A 22,547-nucleotide genomic window follows, 5' to 3' on the forward strand; every position below is an offset into this window, starting at 1 on the left:
ATAATCCTCGACAATGCCTCTTGTTCAGTACTGAAGAAACAGACACCGGTAACTAAGAAACGAAAGATGTAGATATAACCTTGTTTCTACTGCTTCAATGATATGGTTAATAAAACAATATATTGTTTGGGTAAAATAATGAGCATTATGAATAATTTAGCTTTTCAGACAAAATTTCTTCTTATTCCAGTGTACCAAAAATCCACTACTTGATGTCTCAGAAGTCTGAAAATCATATGGACCTTACCAAAGGTTTTTGAAGTCAGTCTATTTCAGTAGGCTTTGGATTAAGCCTGTGAAGTACCCATTAGTATTTGAATACTAAATAGCAACACTAGCTACTTTACAAATAATCCATAGATTGCCATGTGTTTTCATGTGCTATTCAGCAAATATTTATGAAAACCCATTAGAATTGCAATTAACTGAACAGGCTAATAAATGCTGCACACACAAACCAGCCAATTCTCCAACTTTAGTAATCAAGAAATCCTATTTGACCTATGAGGCCACAGTTTGCCATTCCCGGACAATGGGAGCTGCAGGAAGCAGTGTGGGCCACAGGGATGTGCTGGCTGCTGCTTTCTGCAGCTCCCATTGGCCAGGAATGGTGAACCGTCGCTACTGGGAGCTGTGGGCGCCTATGTCTGCAGATGATCAATGTAAGCAAACTGTCTCATAGCCCGTCAGCGGATTACCCTAATGGGCCGCAGGATGCCCATCACTGGACTAGATGGTTGTGAAAAGGAGTAAGAACTCCCCATTGGACTTCTACACAAGCTATGCATGCCTTGAATCTAGGCATGTAGGAGTCAGAGGGATTACTTATTTGCTTACACCCTTCCCAGAGCATGTAAATGGGTAATGGTGAGAGCCTTCGCTTCACCCCACTATCATGCTCCCTGTCCAGAGTAGTTTAAGTGAGCATGGGATGAATGGTAAATTACTGATGGTATAGGCCAGAAGTAAATAACTGCATCCCAGAAGGAAGCAGGGTGGAATTTGGAGCTTAATGCCTCCTGATATTACTCCTGGGTTGGTGCAGCTAACATACCACCCCTTGCTCAGAGCTGTGCCTAAAGTCACAATATAGCCTAGTGGCTATTAGTGCCCAGTCCTGCTGTCAGTGACAAAGCTCTTGCTGGATTCAGTTTACAGAATCAGATCCTTAATCCTTTGGTACTGACTGTCTGACTCAGCTGTTCAGTTTCAAACGTTGATGTATATTTCTGAACTCAGATTGGCAGTGGGAGTGGAGTCACAGTTGGACATTTGAATGCAGCCTGGAACAGTGACATCTGTTATTTTTATCACTGTAGGTTTGTAACATGAAAGAATTGTCTAGATGAGTCAAATTTTTCTGCTCCCACTCGTATATAATCTAATGGGAGAAGCAGATGTTATCTTGGAGGGTAGCATATGCTTTATTTATATAAGGAAGTTTTTATGCCTTTTTTTGTTTAGGTATGTTTAAATTGTTCTGAAGGTGTCTCTCCTTTTGATGTCTATAAAGAAAGTGTCTACAAAGGGCATGCATTTTTGGAAGTATGACCTGGTGGGAAAGCTAATGGATCCACATGGCTAATTCAAGAAAATCTAGTAGATGGAGAACATCAACAGGGACAAAAATAAAGGGAATCAGGTAGTATTTCCCCTGAATGTTTAAGCTGTTACCACTACAGAGTTGTCAGTTGTGCATGGAAGGATGAGAAATGGAAAGATCATGCTGTCAAGGATAGGCTGGGACCTTATATTTCTGTGTTCTGTTATGGCACTGCCACAGACTTACATGATCCTGTGGTGGGTTGGGTACCAATGACATGTGAGCTCCAACCAGGTCCAGAACTGTCAGAGCTGGCACCACTACTCTATTATAGCCATGCTGTATGTGTGATGTCTGAGGCTATGTTTACACTGCTCTGAAGCTCGGACTTCATAGGTGTGGAAAGTAGTGCACACGAGAGTGTTTCACTGCACCTCCCCCATGTAGAAACCATGGGAGCAAACTAAAAGGGTCCTACTTTGCATTAAGGTAGTCCTGTTTGAAGAGGACCATATTAATGTAAATTAGAAACCTTTTAGTTTCTGCCTAGTATCCATATGAGAGAGTTACAGTGCAGCACTCTGGTACACACTGCTATTCACATGCCTGTAGTCCAAAATGTGGGCCAACGTAGACTAGCCCTGAGATTCTCTTATATATCTGTTTTATTTGCCTTATTGTATTTGTTGAAGTTTGAAATAATCAGTCCTCCATTTTCTTTGCTAATCTGCAGAAATATATTTGATTCTCCAATCTAGAAATGTGTGTCAGGAGTGTAAATTGTGCTTGTTGGGAGTATCAGTGTTAGGTTCTGGTAAAAGAACAGGTAACCTGGAAGGACACCCAAATTAGTGATTCCAGTTCTAAATAGGGTGACCAGGTGTCCGGTTTTCGACCAAAACACCCGGTCAAAAAGGGACCCTGGCGACTCCAGTCAGCACTGCCAGCTGGGCTGTTAAAAGTCTGATTGGTGGTGCTGCGGGGCTAAGGCAGGCTAGTCCCTACCTTCGTGTTGTGCCCCGGAAGCGGCCAGCTGGTCTGGCTCCTAAGTGGAGGGGGGGGGGCACAGGGCTCCGCGCACCGCCCAGAGCACCGCCAATGGGAGCTGAGGGGTTGTGCCTGCGAGCGAGAGCAGCACACAAAGCCACCTGCCGCAGCGCGGTCTGCAGTGCCAGGACAGGCAGGAAGCCTGCCTTATTCCCCCTGCTGCATTGATGACTGGGAGGCACCAAAGCTAAGCCTGCACCCCTGCCCTGAGCCCCCCCCTCAAACCTGGAGCCCCCTCCTGCACCCCTCATCCCTGGCCCCACCCCAGAGCCTGCACCCCCAGATGGAGCCCTCACCCCCTGCACCTTCACCCCTTTGTCCAGCCTGCAGCCCCCTCTTGCACCCCAAATCCCTCATCTCTGGCCCCTCCCCAGAGCCAGCACCCCCAGCCAGACCCCTCACCTCCTCCTGCACCCCCACTTCCTGCCCGAGTCCAGAGCCCCCCTCCGGCATTCTGAACTCCTCATTTCTGGTCCCACCCTGGAGCCCACACCCCCAGTTAGAGCCCTCACTCCCTCCCACACCGCAAGCCCCTGCCCCAGCCCAGAGCCCCCTCCCACACCCTGAACCCCTCTGCCCCACCCGCCAGCCTGGAGACCCCTCCTGCACCCCCAGTTGGAGGTGCAGGAGGGGTGCAGGAGGGGTCTCCAGGCTGTTAGAGCCCTGACCCCCCTCCCACACCCCAACCCTCTGGTCGAGCCCAGTGAAAGTGAGTGAGGGTGGGGGAGAGCGAGCCACCGAGGGAGTGGGAATGTAGTGAACGGGCCTCAGGGAAGGGGCAGGGTTAGGGTGTTCGGTTTTCTGGGATTAGAAAGTTGGCAACCCTAAGGCCTGGTCTACACTAGGAAGTTATGTTGAATTTAGCAGTGTTAAATCGAACTAACCCTGCACCCATCCACACAACGAAGCTATTTAGTTCGACATAGAGGTCTCTTAAATTCAATTTCTGTACTCCTCCCCGACGAGAGGAATAGCGCTAAATTCGACATGGCTATGTCGAATTAGGGTAGGTGTAGATGGAATTTGACGCTAATAGCTCCGGGAGCTATCCCACAGTGCATCACTCTGTTGATGCTCTGGACAGCAGTCCAAGCTCAGATGCTCTGACCAGCCACACAGGAAAAGCCCCGGGAAAATTTGAATTCCTTTTCCTGTCTGGCCAGTTTGAATCTCATTTCCTGTTTGGACATTGTGTCGAGCTCAGCAGCACTTGCAATGATGCAGAGCTCTCCAGCAGAGGTGACCATGCAATCGCAGAATAGAAAGAGGGCCCCAGCATGGACTGATCGGGAAGTCTTGGATCTGATCGCTGTGTGGGGCGATGAGTCCGTGCTTTTGGAGCTGTGCTCCAAGAAACGGAATGCGAAGATCTACGAGAAGATCTCAAAAGCCATGACAGAGAGAGGATACAGCCGGGATGCAACGCAGTGCCGCATGAAAATCAAGGAGCTGAGACAAGGCTACCAGAAAACCAAAGAGTCAAATGGACGCTCCGGATCCCAGCCCCAGACATGCCGTTTCTACGAGGCACTGCATTCCATTCTAGGTGCGGCCGCCACCATACCCCACCATTGACAGTGGACTCTGAGGATGGGATATTGTCGACGGCCGCTTCCTCGGAGATGTTAGCGGACGGGGAAGATGAGGAAGGAGATGAGGAGGACAAGGCAGTCGACAGCGCTGATTTCCCCGACAGCCAGGATCTCTTCATCACCCTCACAGAGATCCCCTACCAACCCTCCCCACGCGTTAACCCTGACCCTGAATCAGGGGAAGGATCAGTCGGTAAGTGTGTTAAACATGTAAACATTTATTTTGAACAGAACAGGAACATTAACAATGGGTTTTTCATGATTACTTTGCCCTAGGCACTCTACTTTTTAGTCCTTGACAGTGCAGCTACTGGAAAAGAAGGTCTATATGTCCGGGGATAGAGCTGGAATCCTCATGGGACATCTCCACGAAGCTGTCCTGGAGGTAATTGGAAAGCCTTTGCATGAGGTTCCTGGGGAGAGCGGTCTTATTGTGTCCTCCATGGTAGGAAACTGTTTTTTGCTGGCTTTCATGCAGCATGTGCTCTTTCTCTGTTTCAGAAATCCTCAGCAGAGTGATGTCGCTCATGGTGACCTTCTTTGAATTAGGGGAATGTTAGTATTGGGACTGCTTGCCTGCTCCTTTACATAACTGTAACCGGCGGTTTACAGCCACGCGGTGGAGACGGGAGAGGGGCAGCATACAGGGATCTTTCCCGGGGACAGCTGTGAGGGGGTGCAACAGGGGCAGAGTTCATGCTTGCCGGATTGCCGGCAGCAGGAACTGGCCAACGCTAGGAGCATTGCTTTGAACGTGAAAGGAGAGCACTTCTATAATTTAAGTTTTAAGCAGCCAAAAGTCTACGGCTTACCATGTCAGCCTGCTACCCGAATTCCGCTGTCCTGCCCCACTTGTCTGATCTCCACTGCAAGACCCCAGGCACTGAATGAGAAGGCTGAAAATTCGACCTTGTCCTGAGTGCGCATGTGATAGGTGCTGTGCATGGTCTTGTTCACAGAGAAAGACTATGTTAATTGTTCACAAAAATTTATCTTTGTGAGGAATTCACTCCCTTTTTCCCATCCCACAGCTGCGCCTGTCTCCCGACCTATCCCGGCATCCCCCTCCCAGAGGCTGGCGCAGATTAGGCGGAGAAAGAAAAGGACACAGGACGACATGTTTTCAGAACTTATGGGCTGCTCCCGAGCCGAGGCGGGCCAGCAGACCCAGTGGAGGGAGAACATGTCACAGTTCCAGCGATCACACAGCGAACGGGAGGAGAGGTGGCGGCAGGAAGACCAGCAGGTGACTCAAACGCTGCTTGGACTAACAAGGGAGCAAACGGACACGCTCTAGCGCCTTGTGGATGTTCTGCAGGACCGGAGGCAGGAGGACAGAGCCCCGCTGCAGTCTATCTCTAACCGCCCTCCCCCGCCACAAAGTCCCATACCCCCCTCACCCAAAGTCCCAAGAAGGAGGGGCAGCAGGAGCTGTGAAAACTGTCACTCCACCCCTGCAGACTGCTCAAGTACCAGACGGCTCTCATTCCCAAAGTTTTGATAAGTCCTTTCCTTCACTTCAAAAGCACCTCACCCAAGCCCCCGTCTCAGTGTCATTCCCTAACTGTGTAGTTGCTAATAAAAAATATGTTTCTGTTAATTACTGTTTCTGTCATGTTCTTTTAGAGGAAAGTGTATTTGAAGTGGGGGAAGGGGGTTGGTAATTGGAGAGGACAGTCACCTTTACCAGGGTACAGACATGGGGGCAGGTTCAGCAGAAGGTCACACACACATTGCAGTCACTAGGCACCCTGGTCAGTCTGGGAGGTGGTTTTCAAGTTCTGTGTGTGTGTGTGTGTGGGGGGGGGGGGCGCTACGTGACTTTGTGCGTGGGAGGGCGGTTAGAGATCTTATGCAGCGGTTCTTAGCCTGGATCACAGAGCCACGCAGCAGGGGATCTGTAACTGTCCTCCCCCGCCACAAAGTCACATAGCCCATGCACACAGAGTCCTGAAAAGTAATAAAGAAAACGGTGTTCATTAACAAAGTTCCATTTATTTTATTTTTAAACGTGTGTTGGAAGGAGGTGAACGGTGTGAACAGGGTATGTAACTGGAGAGGATAGTCAACATTAACTGGGTAAAGAAACGGGGGCAGGTTCAGCTTCTCTTTAAACAAACTTAATAGTCACAGGTTGCCCTGCTCACTGAGGAACCTAGCTTTCTAAGCCTCCTGGATGCACAGCGTGTACCGCTGTGCTTTTCTAATCGCACGGCTGTCTGGCTGGGCGTAATCAGCAGCCAGGCTATTTGCCTCAACCTCCCACCACGCCATAAAGGTCTCCCCCTTGCTCTCACAGAGATTGTGGAGCACACAGCAAGCTGCAATAACAATGGGGATATTGGTTTCGCTGAGATCAGAGCGAGTCAGTAAGCTTTTCCATCTCCCCTTGAGACGTCCAAAAGCACACTCCACCACCATTCTGCACTTGCTCAGCTGGTAGTTGAAGAGTTCTTTTTCAGTGTCCAGGGAGCCTGTATAGGGCTTCATGAGGCAGGGCATTAGCGGGTAGGCTGGGTCCCCGAGGATCACTATAGGCATCTCCACATCCCCAACAGTTATTTTGTGGTCGGGGAAGTAAATACCTTCCTGCAGCCGTCTAAACAGACCAGAGTTCCTGAAAACACGAGCGTCATGAACCTTGCCTGGCCATCCGAAGTTGATGTTGGTAAAACGTCCCCTGTGGTCCACCAGTGCTTGCAGCACCATTGAAAAGTAGCCCTTTCTGTTAATGTACTGGTTGGTCTGGTGGTCCAGTCCCAGGATAGGGATGTGAGTTCCATCTATAGCCCCACCGCAGTTTGTGAATCCCATCGTGGTGAAGCCATCTATGATGACCTGCACGTTTCCAAGGGTCACTACCTTTGACAGCAGTAGCTCAACGATTACGTTGGCTACTTGCATCACAGCAACCCCCACGGTAGATTTGCCCATGCCAAAGTGGTTCGCGACTGACCGGTAGCTGTCTGGCATTGCAAGCTTCCAGAGGGCTATGGCCACTCTCTTCTGGACAGTCAGGGCTGCTCGCATCCGGGTGTCCTTGCGCTTCAGGGCAGGGGACAGCAACTCACAAAGTTCCAGGAAAGTTCTCTTCCGCATCCAAAAGTTTCACAGCCACTGTGATTCATCCCAGACCTGCAGTACTATGCGGTCCCACCAGTCCGTGCTTGTTTCCCGGGCCCAGAATCGCCGTTCCACAGCATCAACATGACCCATTGCCACCATGATGTTCACGGCGCGGGGTCCCATGCTTTGTGAGAGGTCTGTGCCCCTCTCAGACTTAATGTCCTCACCGCGCTGCCGTAGCCTCCTCGCCCGATTTCTCAGCATTTGCCTCTGGAAAAGGTGGATGATAAGGTGTGAGGTGTTGACAACGGCCATAACTGCAGCGATGGTCGCAGCGGGCTCCATGCTCGCAGTGCTGTGGCGTCCGCGCTGTCACTCACCAGAAAAGTGCGCGAACTGATTTCCTGCCGGCGCTTTCAGGGAGGGAGGGCGGGAGTGACGGTTGGATGACGACAGTTACCCAAAACCACCCTCGACACATTTTTTGCCCCAGCAGGCATTGGGGGCTCGACCCAGAATTCCAATGGGCAGCGGGGACTGCGGGAACTGTGGGGTAGCTGCCCACAGTGCACCGCTTCCAATGTCGACGCTTACCCCGTTAGTGTGGACTCACAAAGTCGAATTACTGTCCTTAGTGTGGATACACACGTTCGACTTTGTAATATCGGTTCCACAAATTCGATTTAAGTAAAATTGAACTACTCTCGTAGTGTAGACATACCCTAATTCTAAACAGTGTTACAATCAGAACTGACTGTCTAAACTACTTCTGATTTGTGTAGACTGTTTGCAGTAGTTTTACTCGTGTCAGTATTTTGGAGTATATTTTCAGATGGGGTGATCCCTGATCTTGAAAATATACACACATTTTTGTGCCCACAAAATTAATTTGAGTCCTTGCTTTATCATTGTCTATATCTTTTCGATTTATAGAATGCCAATCGTGGCATTTAAACACTGTTATTCCAAGGTCCTGTTTTTCTCTTTCTTCCAGTCAGAGGAGCTGAAATCTTTTCTCACTCATAAAAATTGTCATGCTGAAATATTTGGTACAGTTGTATAGGGTGGATTTTTATCTTCATTTAGAGAGACTTTGTTCAGTTTATTACAGGCAGGACTGGTTATGTTGCCTGTTAAGGTTGCCTGACACTTCCTATTGGAAGACTCTGTTTTCAGTTCCTGATAACTTTGCCAAACTTTAACTGTTTGCCATGGCATTTCACATGCTGGATGCCTGCCTCAAGTCCCCTTTTTTTGGAAAACTGAATCCAAAATAATTTAGCTGTATCTGAGACTGAGTCTAGGGGGGAAAATGTTAAAATCCTGGTCACCTTTTCGCTGAACAGCTCTAACACCCCTGAGTTTTTACGACATGAACTTGAAATATTGCAGGGGAGTGTCCTTTGTGCTGCTTCTTCTGTGTGAGAATCTGCCCAAATTTGGCAAGTAATAAGCCTTTGAAAAATTAATTTGCACATGCTAAGTACAGACACTTTCAATTTAAGCAGTTAAATCTCTGAAGTTTCTATCCTCACTGAGTATGTTCTAGCTTCTCACAGCCCCTAATGCAGATCAGACATATGTCCCATCCCCACAGAGTAACTCAGCTTTACAGGGGTGAAGCCTGACTTCCCCCTGTAAAGGCTGCTTCCAGATGCTCTGGGCTGCAAGGTATGGTTTGGACTGGGCACTGGAACTCAGTGCAGGGAGACTGTCTCTCCTGTGACCCCCTCTGTTGGTATCAAAGAAGCATGGAGGAAGAAACCAGCCATCTGATTTGAATGCTCAGGGGACAAGGAAGGGAAAGGAGTAGATTGGGACAAGAAGTCTGGTGAGACGGAGACTTGGGTGGTGGGGGACAAACTATGAATGGAACTGACTGGGTAAGGAGAATGACTCTGGGAGCTGGGGGTGTGAGGAGACTTGAAGCTGGTAAGGAAGGGGAGAGTGACTGTGTATGTTGGCCACCTGGGAAGTGGGAGACCCAAGTTCCAGTCCCTGCTTCAATTAATATTCAAGTGTTTTATGAAAGGTACAACACCTTTAACAGAAGAAACTGAGAGCCCACCCCAGAATATCTATAGTAAAATTATTAGGGCACTCAACTGGGAAGTGCAAGACTGGAGCTCACACATCCCTGCTCCACATTGGGGAGAGTGGGGGATGTAAGTAAGTGCTCTAACCATTGAGCTACTGGATGAAAGGGGAATAGTACTATCCCCACCCCTTTCTCCTCTGGTAGATATGCTCATTGGACACTTCAGAGTACATCTACTGGATTGGGCCCTGGAGGCAACATAGGTGGGGAAGGCCTGTGAATCCTGCTGGGGCTTAGGCGTCAGTTAAGTGCCAAAGTACTTGGTGGTGTCAGGACTGAGACAGCTGGTCTCCTGTTCACCAACAGAAATTGATATGCCTTGGGGACTTTACCAGTGGAAACATAGGCTCCTTAGGACATTTAGGTCCCTGAAAGGTTAAGTGGCATCTGAATGGGGATTTGGGGGAATCTAAATTTTGGAATTAGGTGCCTAACTGCCACTCTAAGTACCTAAGTCCCGTTGTGAATCTAGCCCTAGATACCTATCTGCATCTCTAGGTGCCTAAATACCTTTAGAAATCTGGACATAACTGTGTGTTCCTCATTTTTGGGGTGCCTATCTTCAGAACCTGGGCATCTGATTATGCAGATGTTCTGATCGCTGCAACTGAAGTCAACGGAAGCTGTGCTTTGAACATGTAAAGTGCTATATATTACTAAGTACTCTGAAAAATCAGGTCTCGGGTGTCTCCAACTGTGCATCTAAAATTAGTAGAAACTTTTTATCTTTATCTCTCTGAGCCTCAGCTCCCCCCCCCCCCCATCTATACGTGGGGATAATATCACTCCTCACCTCATGGGGGTGTTGTGAAGATAAATTGATTGATATTTGTGAAGTGCTCAGACACTATAATGATGAACACCTCAGAATAGCCCCTGAGGAAATTAATAATTTTGCCTTCAGAGCAGGGTTTGCACAGTGGTGAGTGAATAAGACAGAGGGCTACATGTTGAACAATGAAGATAAAACAAACTTTTGAATAGCTACTTATTCAGTAAGCACCATGCAGTGAATGAACCAGGGGTACTGTGGGAGAAAACTCGTATGTGATCATGTAACTAAAGAATATATCACAAGGGGGCAAATTAAGATTAAGGGCAACTGTAATTCTGGCATTTCTTAACTTTTGAGTGCTTGACTTTGCAACCTTAATGTTTTTTTTTCAACACAAGTTTTGTATTTGTAATTTATGTATATACCACATGTCATGCTGCCCACGGTTTCTACTGGTAATGAAATATCCCTCCTACCACCATTTTCTAGTAATGACATCACTGTACCAACATCCAGCTGTTAAATTGGTTGAGTATGTGCAATGTTGTTCTTGTCAATACCACCTTCTGTAGATGATGTTCCCCAGTGTAATGGAGAAGCTTAGCTTATCCACACCAATTCTGCTAGCCACCTAGCAAGACTGTATATGGGATTTGCCCTACCCTCACCACGATTCACTTCCAGTTGCTGTTTCATAAAGTTGAATTTGTTGGACTCATATTTAAAAATGAGACTGAAAGTCAGAGAAAGGAACAAAGCAGGTATAGCCGCTAATCAGTATTCAGTAGAAAGAAATGGACTCCAAAGGGGGGAGAGACATTCAACCTGAAGTCATATTGCTGATGAGAGGCCACCTTGACTCCCTGACAAGTACAAAGAAATCTTTGTAACATGAAATCTCTTCAGAGTAATTTTTCTAAAGCACTGAATTTCAGAATCCAGGGGATTCCAGTCCAATGACCACATCAAGAACCAATTATTCATTTCCCCCTGCTTGTTAAAATCTTAATTATTATCAATTGTAGCTACATGTGCTTACAGTACTATTTGATTGGTTTGATGAACTGCAAGACAGCATCCTTCTAATCCATGTGTTTAACTCTATCTCCTTGATTAAACTTGGCCCTTGTAAGAGAATGGACGAGACAAGCAGGAAACAAAAACATATTAAACAGATTTTTTTTTAAACCATTATCTCATGGTAATGTAAAAACACTATCCTGTTCATGTCCAGCTGTTATGTTAAGCACCAATCAGAGGTGAAAGTAAGTCGGTTTGGTCCGGTACAGCGTACCGGCAAGAGCCGGTACGGCGTACTGGACTGGTTTCCCCAGGCAGCGATTTAGAGGGCCTGGGGCTTCATCAGTGACATAAAGGGCCTGGGGCTCTGCTGCGGTAGCAGCGGCCATGAGCACTGGGCCCTTTTAATCACCACTGGAGACCTTGGCCACCGCCGTTACCCCGGGGCTGTGGCAGCGGGGCTTGGGCGGCAATTTAAAGGGCCTGGGGCTCCTGCAATGGAGCCCCAGGCCCTTTAAATCACCGATGGCTCTGGCAACGGGGCTCAGGCAGTGATTTAAAGGGCCTGGGGCTCCCGGCAGTGGCTGGAGCCCCAGGCCCTTTAAATTGCCACCTGAGCCCCGCTGCTGGAGCCCCTGGGTAGCAGAGGTGGCCAGGAGCTCCGGGTCTCCATCAGCGATTTAAAGGGACCAGGACTCCACTGCGGTAGCAGCAGCCGGGAGCCCCTGGCCCTTTAAATCACCATCGGAGACCCCAGCCACTGCTGCTACCCTGGGGCTCCAGTAGCGGGGCTTGGGCGGCGATTTAAAGGGCCTGGGGCTCCGCTGCGGTAGTGGCAGCCAGAGCCCCAGCCCTTTAAATGGCCCCCGAGTCCCGGGGCTTCCAGCCTCCTCTGCTGGTAGCTCCGGCGATGATTTAAAGGGCCCAGGGCTCCCAGCTGCCACTACCACAGCCAGAGCCCCAGGCCCTTGAAATCTTGATTTAAAAGGCCCGGGGCTCTAAAGGCCCTGCCTCTTCCGGTTGAGGCCCCGGCGTACCTATAAGTCCTTTAAGTTACTTTTACCCCTGGCACCAATACATTTTCCTCCAAAGGGAAATATGTTAAAAATGCCACAAATGCATAAAATATTGATTTATTACACACTGTTAATGGACCACATATTTAATGAAATACTGTAGCTTCTCATATTTGCCAGATAAAATTGTTCCATTCCATCAGACATCCATCCCTAAAGTTAACACTCCAGAGCAGAAAGAAATAAATTAATATCCAGTTAGATAACATCTGCCCCGCATATGAGAAACCCACAGAGCTTTTATTGGAGTAGGAAAACCTCTTTAAATACTTTTTGAAAGTCCACTTTAAGCTTGGATCTTTTCACATTGCAAATTCCTAGCAGGGTCAGACTTGGGCCTTGATTCAGCAAGGTACTTAAGCACATGCCTAACTTCAAGGATGTAAGTAGCCTCACTGATATCACTGATGGCTGAAGTGATCACTATATGTCTGTTTTTTTAAAATGCTTGGAGATCTGCAGGGATTATAGGGGTGGGTGGGTGTGTGCGCGCGCGCATGTATGTTTATACACATATATATACATAAATATATAAAAAAACAGGTAATATTACTAGAGTTAATTGGAAAATGGTTATTTTTCCATGGAAAACTGAGGTTTTTGGGAAAAAATTCCAACTGAAATATTTGGTTGCAAAATGAAATACTTTGTTTCTGAAATGCCATGGTAGTGCCCCATGGGGTACCATTGAGGCACCTCATAATTTGGCTGCCTTGCATTCTCATTCTCCTCTGTATTGGCTGGGCTTGCTGGTTTAGGCTGCATATCCCAATGAAAAAATTGAAATCCCAATTTTCCACTAAAACTTCTGACCATTCTTGCACATTGAATCATACTTTGTGAAACCACACAACCAAGCACAGGAGACATGACTGAACAGAATTTCACATACTATTAACTATGAAAAGAAGGCAATCAGTAACTTCTCATACTATCTCTAATAACCAGAGGATACAGTGGTCTGTATTTACTGTCCACAATATATACATTTTGTTAGCACATTTTAAGAGAGATTCTCCCTCTGTATAACAAATACATGTTGTACACAGACATTAAGAATGAATCTTCTTGCTGTAAAACTCCCATTCTTATAAATAAAATGGATACAACTTATTTAATATATTTTGCATTCTCTACAGTATCCTCTTACATCTTTCTAAATGGTTCTCTATTTATAGCCCTACTTAGTACTATATAAGCCTTAGGGAGAGGATTGAATGACTAGAAATCTAACTGAGATATTGAAATCTCCCTTTACATACAGTGCTAATTCACAAACATCCATTTCTGCTATGAACTTGTACTTTCCCTCCTAGAACAAAAGTATGGCTTTTCTAGAACGATAGTAAGAATAGATAGAATATAAAACCCATTTTAAGACTGTTCTTTTCTGGTTGACTATATAGGGCCATATTGTGCCATTTTTTTGTTCTTTGTTTTTTCCCCAATGGGGAGTTCCGCCTAAAAATTGACAGTGTTGTCCATAACTGTAGTTAGCCTGCAATAGTTACTTGTTTCAACTGCTAGGCTCAGAACATGTCTGTCCGTCAAAGACTGATGATGAAGCGTGATGTTAGAGGAGGAAAGGGATGACTACAGATGTCTGAAAATTTACCGTATCTTATTAGACACTGAGAAACTTTGGGAAACTCTTTTACTGCATGATTACTGTCTTTGGCCATGGTATATGTTTGCCCTGTTTTGTTTGGTGCGTATGACTGTCAGCTCATTCTTGGGCACCATGGCACGATTGTCTTTTCACCCACATTGCATACAACACTGCTTGCATGCCAGATTTTCACACGTTGTCATTGTGCTTTCATTTTCTACCTTGCACACTTCCATGGACAAGAGTAAGATTTAGCTCAGAGTTTGAAATCAGTGATTTAGGAATTTGCCAGAGTAGACTCCTGATGACCAGTTGTTACTAGAGGGTCTCTGCAGCTCCTAGGTTGAAGGGTTAATGCATTGTGCATTAACACTTAGCATTTAGAAATTCTAGTTCCAAGTGTTAAGAGCTAACATTGTGTTTGAAGTTCAGCACTGTACTGAAACTAAAGTAATTATTAAACTTCAAGACAGGCTCAACTTTGAAAGTTGCATTTTTAATTATTTTTATCCATGCTTTTTATTATATAAGCTAAAAGCAGTGTTTTGTCACTCTGACTTCCTAAAAAGGTAATAATTCTTATCCTTCAGACAATTAGCACCTGTTTTCTGATTCATTTAGTGACCTATGCAATGAGTATATCTAGCTACAGGTTTAATGTTACAAGAGTGAGTCTGTGCAGGATCAGGCATTTAATATGGATTCATGAATTCACATACAATGCAGGTGTCCCGTGAAGAAATGAGACAGCATCTTTTCCACTGAAGGTCTAGCTCTGGAATTTTCAATCCAACATAGGCATATGTCTTGGTTCTGTAAAAGTTAGTCTCAAGATTTTAGGATTCGCTTGTGTAGTTTTTCCTTTCCTGCTGCTTGTGTGTTTTGCGTGGCTTCGTATGTGGTTGTGTGTGGGGTTTTATTTTTTCATGAAGACTCTATTGTTCCTGCTTTGCTATTTAATTGTGGTATTGCCTATTTCATGTAAATTGTATTTTGTTTAATTCAATTAAAGCGTCCAAATACCTTTAGGGATGCATGTCTGTAAATGACATGATAAAGTTCCTGTGTCTAAAATTTCATTTATCAATAAGACTGAGTGTTTAGCTCTTAATCAGAAGAAGAGGTAACCTTGACGATTCACATAGGCCACCCAAAAGTTTGTCTTCTGTGACTGTTATTTATTTGTATTTATAAATGCCTTTACTTGTCACCCAAGTCTCTGGATGTACTGACATTAAGCACTATGTTATATAAAAGTGAAGTTACAACATTTCCTACAATATCAGTAAACAATAAGCCATCCTCCATTCTAAAAACTAATTTCAATACCAAAGCTATTGAGAAATAGTGCAGTGACCATCACCATTCTAGTCAGAGGAAGGACTTCATTTTTTAAATACCACCCCACTCAAGCAAAAGCTTTAAAAAATATTGTGAAATTGTGCCAGAGCCTGAAGACCAACTCAGATAGGATCCCTAAGATTGGTAAGGCGCTGACCATATAGGTATTTATACATGAAAACCAACTTCTTGAATCTCATTTAGAAGAAAATAAGAGGCTAGTACTCAGCATGACTGGTATAACTAATTAATGTTTGAGAGAATTATCTTCTCTTACTAAGGGATAAAGTACATTGTAGTTGTAATTAAAAGTAAAAGTTTTTAGGAATCATCCTGGGCCATGTACCGAAAAAAACCTTGCATGTTTTTACTGAAATCCAAGGCATAAATAATCAAAACTTGTTAGGATTCACACAACCATTATTTTTTTATATCTGAACATATCCCAGAAGTTATCCAAAGTTACAAAGCTTAACCAAGAGATCTAGAACATCAGTCTACTGTATTACAGTTAAGATGGCAAACAATAACACAAATATTTTTCACTTTAATGAATGAGTGTCTCCTTTCATTTGGCCGCCGTTGGTTCATTATGCATACAATGTAATTTATTTGAAATACTTAATCAAGAAATTCCTATTATGTTAAAGCATCTTGTTTCTATATTTCAGTGTGAAATAGAGAGCCTTTTTTAAATTGGAGGTTGGTAGATGAAATAGCTGGTTTGCTTATCACAAAGTAGCTATACAATGTAGTGGGTTACCTTTTGAATAAAAGGGAAGGCAAGGGTTCTTTATTAGGATGGATAGAGAAAACAAGTAAAAGTGCATTAATATTATATATTAATATAGCACTAACAATAAGCAGTATTGCAGATAAATAGAAGTTAAGGTCTCTACCACTTCAGTTTGTCAAATATTGTACAAATACTGTGTATTATCATCAATACTCACAACATCTTTGAAGTAATTAAGTAATTATATACAAAATTACTTCTGCATTAATAGAGACATGGTGATCTCACCTAAAGCATTCAGCTTCCTTTTAGCAGGCTTTAAAATTCATCTGAATATCTGGGTCACAGTGCAGTCAAATATTGGACAAATGTGATGCACTTCAGGCTAAATTTTTAAAAAGTAGAGGGTGCCCACTGACTTCTTTATCTGAATATTTCTCGTTAATGTCTGAAGGAGGTGAACTGCTGTTCTGATCCATGCTCACACAACCCTCATTACCATACAGTAGTCATCCTTAAAAACTTGCCAACTGTGACTTCCATCCATCCATCCATCTGTCAGGGCTATTGTAGATGGATGAATTGTTTCTTCAGAAACAGGGTAAAATTTACTTCAAGGAAGAAGTAAGGACAATCTGGCACATACAAAAACCAAAAAAATTAAGTTTAGGAAAAATAATCTTATTTTGACTCAAAATATTATCTAGTGAAATTGTTCACTGAGCCTGTTCTTTAGCAGTGGTCAGTCATGGGTTATACTAGTTATATGTGCCTTAGCTGTAATACCAGCACAGTCTTCAATAATGTAGATAATATATTACAAGAGTGTTTGCATATGAATAATGCAAAAGCTTTGAATGGTTCAATGAGTCAAACCAAATGACCCCCTCCACTGGCATGTTCTAGGGGTCATTTCTAAAGATTTCACCCTAACAAATTGGTTGCATTTAAAAGCCTAATAAAACTTAAAGCTGTATTACTGGTTGCATCTGTTCTTAGTACAATGGTTTATTTAAAAAACATTTAAACTGTTCCTGTCAAGTAAATTATATACCCAAGAAATATAAGTGACAAGTACATCAGTTGAAGTACAATCTGAACTGCTCTGAATTTAAAGCACTCATTTATAATGCATATAAAAAGTTTATAATGGAAAACATCAATTTTCTTTGAAATGTTTACATTTCTTCAAGCTGTGTTCCTGGCTTCCTTTGTCCTTTTATTCAAATTATTTGGGGTAAATGTTGATTCTGCTTCCCCTATTTTTTTCCTTGGATTTGTTTGCATTGTTGCATGGTCCATTGCTTTTCATACTGCTTTCCACTCTGATTCTGGACAGAGAAGTGAAATCTGACAGGCAAAGTCATGGAAAATATATATTGTATTAAGGACTGCGGCTTAAAAAAAAAGGTCTATTAACCAAGCTACCAAGAAGACTTCAGCTGCTCAGTCCTTGTTTCCATTATTTATTTATTTTATTTATAGGAGCTGACCATTTTCCATGTAATGTGAAATAGAGGTTCAGTGATTTATTTTGGCTTTAAAATGTTACCATCCACTTGCATCCCACATCCCCATCTGAAAATTTTATACATACCATTTGTATAAGTAACACCTAAGATTTACTGTACTGAAAGAAAATAGATTGGTTACTTTCTACATTTGATAGTACTTTGCATATATTCAGTTTCAATCACTGTTATGGTCACTTTCACATCCTGTCCTGAGCACTAGCACGATTACACTCATGCACTGCATGTACATTCTAGCTCAGTGACATATTTAGGGAGTATGGACACTTTCACATCCTGACTTGTGCATGAGCATGATTACACTCATGCTCTGCATATATGTTTCAGTTCAGTGACCTGTTTAGAGAGTAAGAATATGTTAAGAAAAAGGAGTTTTCTGGAAAAAATGTCCAGTATCTTTTCTGCAGTAGATTTTTCATTAACATCTTCATGGAGGATATATTGGTGGGAAGGTTGATGTCACTATAATGGCAAAAGGAGTCTCCTGGGGGTAGTGAGTAGTATGCAATTGGCAAAAATGACAATTGCAACTATTCTGGAGGCTTCCATTTCAGACCAGATGCCACATCTCTGTCCTTTCAGTAACACATCCTTTGAGAGGATGAGATGGTAGAAACATTACTACACAGAATAGGAATCTGATGGCACAGAGGAGGAACCAGTTGCAACATTTTAGGTTTCTTGTTCCCTATGGTGATGGGGAGGGAGGGAGAGAGAGACAAGGCAGTAAATGGCAAAAAGATAAACTTTCATCCTTTTGGTATATATCATGATTGAGGATATTTGGTCTCCAGCTTATTGGCATCCACTCACATAGAATATTGTGAACACCCAGTTTGGCTCACCGGTGATCTTGATCTGTGTTTCATGCTATTAGCCTCTGACTGCAAGATCAAGTCACCATTGCTCATGATTTTACTCAAGATAAAAGCCCTGGTTTTTCATGAGTAACAATATCTCAGACTGTCATCTTTGGGGTTTCAACCAAGTACTTCTGGTCTAAAAGCACATCAAAAAGCTCAGATTTTCAATCTGAAACAGACGTGTTGACACAATTCTGCTTCACAACAACATTTGAAAGGTTTGGTTTCCATTCCAATGTGAAACAAAAACAAATCTCAATTTCCATGAAATAGAATTATCATCCTTTGGACAGCTCTAGAGACAGTTCCTGTCCACAAAATTAATAACACCATCACTCCCAACTGGGGAACATCCAGCACCCCGGATTGGCTGAGAAGCTCCATTTAAACCAGTAAGAAGCACAGGAGATTGTCTGAGCAACTAGAGGAATTCCTGTCTGGCTGCAACTATGGACCCCTCTTGGTTCCTGCCTCCCCCTTGCTTCCGGTTCCTTTCTCCCGGATCCCAGACCTCTAGCTGTTCCCAATTCCTGCTTTTCTGTTCCTATATCTTACCCTGACTTGGTCTCCAGCTCTGCCCCCTGGCCTGGCACCTGATGCTATCTCTGACTTTGACCTGGCACAAGACCATTAGGCCTGATTACCCATGTCCTGATCATTACAGCTAGCATTGTCGGCCTGTTTTTTACCTTTACTATAGATGGAGGACATCAGCCTCCAAGACTGTCCATTTGGCATCTTTCAAAAGCAACAGATTCACTATTTAGATTTTAATTATTAAAAAGTACATATGCTCTTTTCTTTTAGTTGCATTATCCTTTTGATTCACCTTTCCTTTAGAGTCTTGTCTGAGTTCTCAGCTGTCTTTCAGGGGTCAGACACAGTAACCAATCACACATCCTTTCACATTTATGAAAACAAGAATTTATTCAGAACTGGAAGTTTTGAGAACCTTGGTATTACTTTCAAAGGTCAGCATCTTGATTGAAATGAGCATTAATTAAGATAAATGACGTGCCCTCACTCATCAACTTAATTGGATGAAAAGATGGTGACTGATTCCCCCCTTTCCCTTGCTGCTTCGTATAATGAGAAATGTAATATTGTTATTGGAAGGAGAGGGGATTGGGAAGCTACATACACCTATGTTTGTGATAGCATTAAGTGCTTAATGAAGGAGAAAATCTTATTGATAAAATTCAACTGATTGTATTGCATAAAATGCTTTTGTTCTGTAGCATAACTTCAGTCTTAATAGCTTTTTAGAGACATCAAGCTTATTGAATAATGTTATCTATAACTTCTGCTCTTGAAGTAGCTAATTAGGAAGAAAACATATGACCCTTTCTCAAAGCAAAATTCTGCTCTATTAGCACATCTAGACAAAGAAAAATTGCTACTTAGATTAATAGATATAACACCCAAGTGGGCTTGATTCATTCTATGCTGGCGTATGGCACTAGGAATTATACCTCCCTGTGCCAGCAGAAGCCACTGCACCCAAGTAGCTATTTTATCCTGGGTGACATATGACAATGGTAAAGAATCACCAAGGGAGTCTTTCTTCTAATCAAGGAACTTTTTGGTTAAGGAAAAGCAGCATTATCCCTAAATCCTACCTACCTTTCTCTCTCTGCAGAGCTTCTGCCTGGAACTTTTCCCAGCTCCCTCCTGCCTGGTTTCCAGTATTAAAACAATAGTATACGTATCCCATACCATCTAGTGTGGGCTTTGAATTGACACAGGCCGCTTATCTGTCCAACTGGGCTATTGAGCATTATTGTAGATTGCTGACTTTTAGAGCTAGGGTGCATTTCCTTAAAACATCAGTCATCTTTAACCACTGTATTGCAGAATTTAAGATTACGTATTCAGGTCTGTTCATGAGTGTATTTTTTTAATCAGAATGCAGAAAACAGGAATCATTTTATTCCTGCTTGGGCAATTTTTCTGATAACGTTGCCTCAAAAAGACAAACTTGCCTTGACCTTTTTCTTAGGGTTTGTCCATAACGCAAGTTAGTGCACAGCAAGCCAGGGTGTTAATCTTGCTGCACATTATCTTGTCATGTAGACAATTTCTTACACTTTCTGCATATGCTTCCACTGCCATCTGTCCTGTGATCTCTCTCCTTTGACATACCTGCCCAGAAAAGTTAGCTGTCTTAAGCATTTGTATAGTTCTCCCCTAAAGGATTTTTCTTTTCTTGCACTACGCTTCTACTGCTGTCTTTTCCTGGATGACTTGCATTTTCATTATCTCAAGCAGCCACATCACTAGCTCTATTTGTGCCAGTTATCTCAGATGAAAACTTTTTCATTTCATTGACACTTCCAGCAAACAATTTTGACTTTTAATTTAAAAAATCACCCCCCCCAATTAAGCTAAAAATTGTTGAAAAGGAACATTTTTTCCAGACTTAAACAATGAAGAATTTTAGAAACAAGCAATTACTTTCCATGAAGATTCACATTTTATCTAAAACCCAGTTATCTGTCAAATGTTCTGACAAATTTCAACTACCACTAAAAGTGAACTTAGTGGACCACAGAATCCTGCCCATAGTGTATTATACACATTTCAGAACCTCCTTATCCAGTCTTCAGATAACACCACCTGGGGGTTCTCTGTTGATGCAGTGCCTCCCGCTGTGGCACACAGCAAATAAGAGACTATTATAATGTGAAGTCATGAACTTGTCTCATTGTTCCAGTCTCTACAAATGCCTCTTTCTTATATCCTCTCTCCAGTCATGGTTACGGTTGTATGCTGTGGTACTACTCTTCAATCGTACCAATGCTGGTATTTTCCAGAAAGCCAAACAAAATTAATGGTTAAGAACTATATGCATATGTGGGAACTGCACACACAGATGAGTGCAAGAGAACGTTTAGTGATTACACTTTCATGCTGCATCTAATTTACTTTTACATTGGACAAGCTTAAAATATTATAGTTTTGAGACTTCTCATTTTACTTTTTGCATTGAACTGCAGAAAACAAGATAATTTTGCAGTATGCACTCAAAATTCTTCTCTGCAGATAATTCACATTTCAATTATCTCCACTGTACGTTGTCATTCTTAGGCACTTGCAAAACTGAGAACCTGTCATACAATTCCATGTCATGGTTTTCCAGTCGGAAGCATGTTTATGAATTGTTCATAGGTCTGAGATCACAAACTAGCATTAAAATGAATAAAACACTGCCTGAACACTTCACAAAGAATTATGAAGAAAAAAACGGAGACATTAAGGAAAAATCTTTATGAACTTTAATTCATGATAGAGAGAGGATGTACTTAGAGGGAGACACAGTGAAGAGAGGATATAGTACAGACATCATGAGAGAAGATGGGAGGAAAAAAGATGGGAAAAGAGGAAGGAAGAGAGGAGAGTGTGGATACTGAATATAAAACATTGGCCTGAAGAAACCCATACCACTCAAACCCAGCGTGCGTATATACCAAGATACACAAATAAATGAAACAAAACAACAGACTGAAGGAAACGAAGCAGAACAAAAGCAAGAGAGAAATAATGGACCATATTCTTGTACCTTTAATTATATATTATTTCAGGATGGTTTATTCTTATTGTAGGGTCTTTACTGGAAGGTTATTTTTAATAGTTTTAGAAAGTTAGATTCCAAACATTTATCTGAAAAATAAAAAATAAAACATTTTATTTTATGCTTCAATTTTTTAAGGCAGGAGACAATGTGGGATCTGGGGAACTTGACTTTAGGATCGAGTGTGCAGAGCCATTTAGGCTGGCATTTTTGGATCTGAAGTCAAATGGTTGCATTTGTTGGGATGCTAGGTCTTGAAAAGCATTGATATGTGTTTGCAATTGAAATGCTGGATTTGTGCATGATGCACCTGGTTTTCAAAGATGCTTTCAGGAAATATATTTGGGATCCCCAGGTCTCACATAGTCTTAGTCCACCACAGTGACAGATACATCATTATATATTTTGGTTTATGAAAACGATGACAAAGGGAGATGGGGTGTCCATCCACTTAGCCTAGGCACCCTTGATACAAACACGGACTACAGCACAAGTAATATTCTAAGTGCAGCAGTACAGTTGAATATAACCCAACAGCAGTAAGCCAGCCAATTTACTTAAAAGCTCAGCTCCGATTGCCCCCCTTTCAAAAATTCCCCACCTGTACAACTTACCTACGTCTTCAAGTTCCTGGGAAAAGATGACCCCTGCAACATACATAAGGTTTATCAGATTTAT

This window comes from Chrysemys picta, chromosome 5, assembly GCF_011386835.1.
Source record: "Chrysemys picta bellii isolate R12L10 chromosome 5, ASM1138683v2, whole genome shotgun sequence".
Lineage (NCBI taxonomy): Eukaryota > Metazoa > Chordata > Testudines > Emydidae > Chrysemys > Chrysemys picta.